The sequence below is a fragment of the Osmia lignaria genome, unplaced genomic scaffold, assembly GCF_051020975.1.
Source record: "Osmia lignaria lignaria isolate PbOS001 unplaced genomic scaffold, iyOsmLign1 scaffold0003, whole genome shotgun sequence".
Taxonomy (NCBI): Eukaryota; Metazoa; Arthropoda; class Insecta; order Hymenoptera; family Megachilidae; genus Osmia; species Osmia lignaria.
Genome location: NW_027478160.1, coordinates 5,948,027 through 5,954,315, shown reverse-complemented (window position 1 = coordinate 5,954,315; position 6,289 = coordinate 5,948,027).

The window sequence follows — 6,289 nt, the reverse complement described above, 5'->3', positions numbered from 1 at the left end:
CATAGAACATAAATTGTAGGAAACATAATTCTCTACAAAAAACGTCTCTTAACATTTTGCCATAGCTCGCTTCGTTTCCGAGATATTTGCAGATTCAGCTCAAAGGAACTGGCCTGACGGACATATTTCGAGATATTTCTTCTTCTTGTTGTTCTTCCTCTGCACAGCTAAGCTGGAAGTGGCATTTGCAGCTCGCAATAGTGCAGAGTTATCTCAAAGAAAGGGGCCACGGTGTTTCTGTATCTATTATGTTGGTGCGGATTCGGAACTTTTAAATATCTTGATATATCTCGAGAACTACGCATCTGATCAAAAAATATCATAGAACATAAAAAGTAGGAAACTTAATTCTCTACAAAAAAGCTCTCTTAACATTTTGCCATAGCTCGCTTCGTTTCCGAGATATTTGCAGATTTATCTCAAGGGAAGGGGCCTGACGGACATATTTCGAGAAGTTTCTTCTTCTTGTTGTTCTTCTTCTGCACAGCTAAGCTGGAAGTGGCATTTGCGGCTCGCACTAGTGCACAGTTATCTCAAAGAAAGGGGCCACGGTGTTTCTGTATCTCTAATATGTTGGTGCGGCTTCGGAACTTTTAAGTATCTCGATATATCTCGAAAACTACGCTTCTGATCAAAAAATATCATAGAACATAAATTGTAGGAAACATAATTCTCTACAAAAAACGTCTCTTAACATTTTGCCATAGCTCGCTTCGTTTCCGAGATATTTGCAGATTCAGCTCAAAGGAACTGGCCTGACGGACATATTTCGAGATATTTCTTCTTCTTGTTGTTCTTCTTCTGCACAGCTAAGCTGGAAGTGGCATTTGCAGCTCGCAATAGTGCAGAGTTATCTCAAAGAGAGGGGCCACGGTGTTTCTGTATCTCTATTATGTTGGTGCGGCTTCGGAACTTTTAAATATCTTGATATATCTCGAGAACTACGCATCTAATCAAAAAATATCATAGAAGATAAAAAGTAGGAAACTTAATTCTCTACAAAAAAGGTCTCTTAACATTTTGCCGTAGCTCGCTTCGTTTCCGAGATATTTGCATATTTATCTCAAGGGAAGGGGCCTGACGGACATATTTCGAGATATTTCTTCTTCTTGTTGTTCTTCTTCTGCACAGCTAAGCTGGAAGTGGCATTTGCGGCTCGCACTAGTGCAGAGTTATCTCAAAGAAAGGGTCCACGGTGTTTGTGTATCTCTATTATGTTGGTGCGGCCTCGGAACTTTTAAATATCTTAATATATCTCGAGAACTACGCATCTGATCAAAAAATATCATAGAACATGAAAAGTAGGAAACTTAATTCTCTACAAAAAAGGTCTCTTAACATTTTGCCATAGCTCTCTTCGTTTCCGAGATATTTGCAGATTTATCTCAAGGGAGGGGGCCTGACGGACATATTTCGAGATATTTCTTCTTCTTGTTGTTCTTCTTCTGCACAGCTAAGCTGGAAGTGGCATTTGCGGCTCGCACTAGTGCAGAGTTATCTCAAAGAAAGGGGCCACGGTGTTTCTGTATCTCTATTATGTTGGTGCGGCTTCGGAACTTTTAAATATCTTGATATATCTCGAGAACTACGCGTCTGATCAAAAAATATCATAGAACATAAAAAGTAGGAAACATAATTCTCTACAAAAAAGCTCTCTTAATATTTTGCCATAGCTCGCTTCGTTTCCGAGATATTTGCAGATTTATCTCAAGGGAAGGGGCCTGACGGACATATTTCGAGAAGTTTCTTCTTCTTGTTGTTCTTCTTCTGCACAGCTAAGCTGGAAGTGGCATTTGCGGCTCGCACTAGTGCACAGTTATCTCAAAGAAAGGGGCCACGGTGTTTCTGTATCTCTAATATGTTGGTGCGGCTTCGGAACTTTTAAGTATCTCGATATATCTCGAAAACTACGCTTCTGATCAAAAAATATCATAGAACATAAATTGTAGGAAACATAATTCTCTACAAAAAACGTCTCTTAACATTTTGCCATAGCTCGCTTCGTTTCCGAGATATTTGCAGATTCAGCTCAAAGGAACTGGCCTGACGGGCATATTTCGAGATATTTCTTCTTCTTGTTGTTCTTCTTCTGCACAGCTAAGCTGGAAGTGGCATTTGCGGCTCGCACTAGTGCAGAGTTATCTCAAAGAAAGGGGCCACGGTGTTTCTGTATCTCTATTATGTTGGTGCGGCTTCGGAACTTTTAAATATCTCGATATATCTCGAAAACTACGCTTCTGATCGAAAAATATCATAGAACATAAATTGTAGGAAACATAATTCTCTACAAAAAACGTCTCTTAACATTTTGCCATAGCTCGCTTCGTTTCCGAGATATTTGCAGATTCAGCTCAAAGGAACGGGCCTGACGGACATATTTCGAGATACTTCTTTTTCTTGTTGTTCTTCCTCTGCACAGCTAAGCTGGAAGTGGCATTTGCAGCTCGCAATAGTGCAGAGTTATCTCAAAGAAAGGGGCCACGGTGTTTCTGTATCTCTATTATGTTGGTGCGGCTTCGGAACTTTTAAATATCTTGATATATCTCGAGAACTACGCATCTGATCAAAATATATCATACTACATAAAAAGTAGGAAACTTAATTCTCTACAAAAAAGGTCTCTTAACATTTTGCCATAGCTCGCTTCGTTTCCGAGATATTTGCAGATTCAGCTCAAAGGAACTGGCCTGACGGACATATTTCGAGATATTTCTTCTTCTTGTTGTTCTTCCTCTGCACAGCTAAGCTGGAAGTGGCATTTGCAGCTCGCAATAGTGCAGAGTTATCTTAAAGAAAGGGGCCACGGTGTTTCTGTATCTCTATTATGTTGGTGCGGCTTCGGAACTTTTAAATATCTTGATATATCTCGAGAACTACGCATCTGATCAAAAAATGTCATAGAACATAAAAAGTAGGAAACTTAATTCTCTACAAAAAAGGTCTCTTAACATTTTGCCATAGCTCGCTTCGTTTCCGAGATATTTGCATATATATCTCAAGGGAAGGGGCCTGACGGACATATTTCGAGATATTTCTTCTTCTTGTTGTTCTTCTTCTGCACAGCTAAGCTGGAAGTGGCATTTGCGTCTCGCACTAGTGCAGAGTTATCTCAAAGAAAGGGGCCACCGTGTTTCTGTATCTCTATTATGTTGGTGCGGCTTCGGAACTTTTAAATATCTCGATATATCTCGACAACTACGCTTCTGATCAAAAAATATCATAGAACATAAAAAGTAGGAAACTTAATTCTCTACAAAAAAGGTCTCTTAACATTTTGCCATAGCTCGCTTCGTTTCCGAGATATTTGCAGATTTATCTCAAGGGAAGGGGCCTAACGGACATATTTCGAGATATTTCTTCTTCTTGTTGTTCTTCTTCTGCACAGCTAAGCTCGAAGCGGCATTTGCAGCTCGCAATAGTGCAGAGTTATCTCAAAGAAAGGGGCCACGGTGTTTCTGTACCTCTATTATGTTGGTGCAGCTTCGGAACTTTTAAATATCTTGATATATCTCGAGAACTACGCATCTGATCAAAAAATATCATCGAACATAAAAAGTAGGAAACTTAATTCTCTACAAAAAAGGTCTCTTAACATTTTGCCATAGCTCGCTTCGTTTCCGAGATATTTGCAGATTTATCTCAAGGGAAGTGGCCTGACGGACATATTTCGAGATATTTCTTCTTCTTGTTGTTCTTCTTCTGCACAGCTGAGCTGGAAGTGGCATTTGCGGCTCGCACTATTGCGGAGTTAGCTCAAAGAAAGGGGCCACGGTGTTTCTGTATCTCTATTATGTTGGTGCGGCTTCGTAACTTTTAAATATCTCGATATATCTCGAAAACTACGCTTCTGATCAAAAAATATCATAGAACATAAATTGTAGGAAACAAAGTTCTCTACAAAAAAGGTCTCTTAACATTTTGCCATAGCTCGCTTGGTTTCCGAGATATTAGCAGATATATCTCAAGGGCAGGGGCCTGACGGACATATTTCGAGATATTTCTTCTTCTTGTTGTTCTTCTTCTGCACAGCTAAGCTGGAAGTGGCATTTACAGCTCGCACTAGTGCAGAGTTATCTCAAAGAAAGGGGCCACGGTGTTTCTGTATCTCTATTATGTTGGTGCGGTTTCGGAACTTTTAAATATCTTGATATATCTCGAGAACTACGCATCTGATCAAAAAATATCATAGAACATAAAAAGTAGGAAACTTAATTCTCTACAAATAAGGTCTCTTAACATTTTGCCATAGCTCGCTTCGTTTCCGAGATATTTGCAGATTTATCTCAAGGGAAGGGGCCTCACGGACATATTTCGAGATATTTCTTCTTCTTGTTGTTCTTCTTCTGCACAGCTAAGCTGGAAGTGGCATTTGCAGCTCGCAATAGTGCAGAAATATCTCAAAGAAAGGGGCCACGGTGTTTCTGTATCTCTATTATGTTGGTGCGGCTTCGGAACTTTTAAATATCTTGATATATCTCGAGAACTACGCGTCTGTTCAAAAAATATCATAGAACATAAAAAGTAGGAAACATAATTCTCTACAAAAAAGGTCTCTTAACATTTTGCCATAGCTCGCTTCGTTTCCGAGATATTTGCAGATTTATCTCAAGGGAAGGGGCCTGACGGACATATTTCGAGAAGTTTCTTCTTCTTGTTGTTCTTCTTCTGCACAGCTAAGCTGGAAGTGGCATTTGCGGCTCGCACTAGTGCAGAGTTATCTCAAAGAAAGGGGCCACGGTGTTTCTGTATCTCTAATATGTGGTGCGGCTTCGGAACTTTTAAGTATCTCGATATATCTCGAAAACTACGCTTCTGATCAAAAAATATCATAGAACATAAATTGTAGGAAACATAATTCTCTACAAAAAACGTCTCTTAACATTTTGCCATAGCTCGCTTCGTTTCCGAGATATTTGCAGATTCAGCTCAAAGGAACTGGCCTGACCGACATATTTCGAGATATTTCTTCTTCTTGTTGTTCTTCCTCTGCACAGCTAAGCTGGAAGTGGCATTTGCAGCTCGCGATAGTGCAGAGTTATCTCAAAGAAAGGGGCCACGGTGTTTCTGTATCTATTATGTTGGTGCGGCTTCGGAACTTTTAAATATCTTGATATATCTCGAGAACTACGCATCTGATCAAAAAATATCATAGAACATAAAAAGTAGGAAACTTAATTCTCTACAAAAAAGGTCTCTTAACATTTTGCCATAGCTCGCTTCGTTTCCGAGATATTTGCATATTTATCTCAAGGGAAGGGGCCTGACGGACATATTTCGAGATATTTCTTCTTCTTGTTGTTCTTCTTCTGCACAGCTAAGCTGGAAGTGGCATTTGCGGCTCGCACTAGTGCAGAGTTATCTCAAAGAAAGGGGCCACGGTGTTTCTGTATCTCTATTATGTTGGTGCGGCTTCGGAACTTTTAAATATCTTGATATATCTCGAGAACTACGCGTCTGATCAAAAAATATCATAGAACATAAAAAGTAGGAAACATAATTCTCTACAAATAAGGTCTCTTAACATTTTGCCATAGCTCGCTTCGTTTCCGAGATATTTGCAGATTTATCTCAAGGGAAGGGGCCTCACGGACATATTTCGAGATATTTCTTCTTCTTGTTGTTCTTCTTCTGCACAGCTAAGCTGGCAGTGGGATTTGCAGCTCGCAATAGTGCAGACATATCTCAAAGAAAGGGGCCACGGTGTTTCTGTATCTCTATTATGTTGGTGAGGCTTCGGAACTTTTAAATATCTTGATATATCTCGAGAACTACGCGTCTGTTCAAAAAATATCATAGAACATAAAAAGTAGGAAACACAATTCTCTACAAAAAAGGTCTCTTAACATTTTGCCATAGCTCGCTTCGTTTCCGAGATATTTGCAGATTTATCTCAAGGGAAGGGGCCTGACGGACATATTTCGAGAAGTTTCTTCTTCTTGTTGTTCTTCTTCTGCACAGCTAAGCTGGAAGTGGCATTTGCGGCTCGCACTAGTGCACAGTTATCTCAAAGAAAGGGGCCACGGTGTTTCTGTATCTCTAATATGTTGGTGCGGCTTCGGAACTTTTAAGTATCTCGATATATCTCGAAAACTACGCTTCTGATCAAAAAATATCATAGAACATAAATTGTAGGAAACATAATTCTCTACAAAAAACGTCTCTTAACATTTTGCCATAGCTCGCTTCGTTTCCGAGATATTTGCAGATTCAGCTCAAAGGAACTGGCCTGACGGACATATTTCGAGATATTTCTTCTTCTTGTTGTTCTTCCTCTGCACAGCTAAGCTGG